The sequence below is a fragment of the Phalaenopsis equestris genome, unplaced genomic scaffold (assembly GCF_001263595.1).
Source record: "Phalaenopsis equestris unplaced genomic scaffold, ASM126359v1 Scaffold000428, whole genome shotgun sequence".
Taxonomy (NCBI): domain Eukaryota; kingdom Viridiplantae; phylum Streptophyta; class Magnoliopsida; order Asparagales; family Orchidaceae; genus Phalaenopsis; species Phalaenopsis equestris.
In genome coordinates this window covers 1756838-1757562 of record NW_018164869.1, presented here as the reverse complement: position 1 = coordinate 1757562, position 725 = coordinate 1756838, and positions in this window count along the sequence as shown.

Genomic DNA, 725 nt, shown 5'->3' with positions numbered 1-725 from the left:
CCTAACGAGTCTGGCTCACTATCCATGCAAACATGCAAATGCAAATGCTAATGCAAGCGAATCAAAACATATAAGTAGTGATAAAGAGTATGCCGGTAAGGCAGTGACTCAAAGGAATGAGCATGCCGTGCCGAGAAGATGGGCATGCCGTAGCGGCAACGGCCCGAAAAGAGGGTATGCCGGTAAGGCAGTGACCTGAAGATAGGCATGCCATAGCGGCAGGGGCCCGAAAAGAGGGTATACCGGCGAAGCAGTGACCCAGAAAATGCAATTCAAATAGACAATATCTGTCATGATCATGCAAACATATAGATACAAGGTAAGATGCAATAATATATTCATGCATATGCGCTACAACATACAAAAATGCAAACATACATGCAAGACAATATGGTGGTGCAAGAAATTGGTCGACTGGGTCGAGTAATCCAACCAAACTAAAGTGTTGTATCCACCGAATCAGGGGAGCCAATTGAAATGAAATGAAATGCTCACCGGGCCAGGGTGCCGAACAAATTGAAGTAACATGCTCGTCGAGCCAGGGTGGCAGGACGAGGTGAAGTGTAATGCTCGTCGGGCCGTGATGGCAGGACGAGGTGAAGTGTAGTGCTCGTCGGGAGCGGCTAGACAGAGCGAAGTGAGGGTGGCCAATCGGAGCGAAGTGAGGTGCTCGTCGGGCTGGGGCGGCCAATCGGAGCGAAGTGAGACGCTCGGCGGGCCCGGGC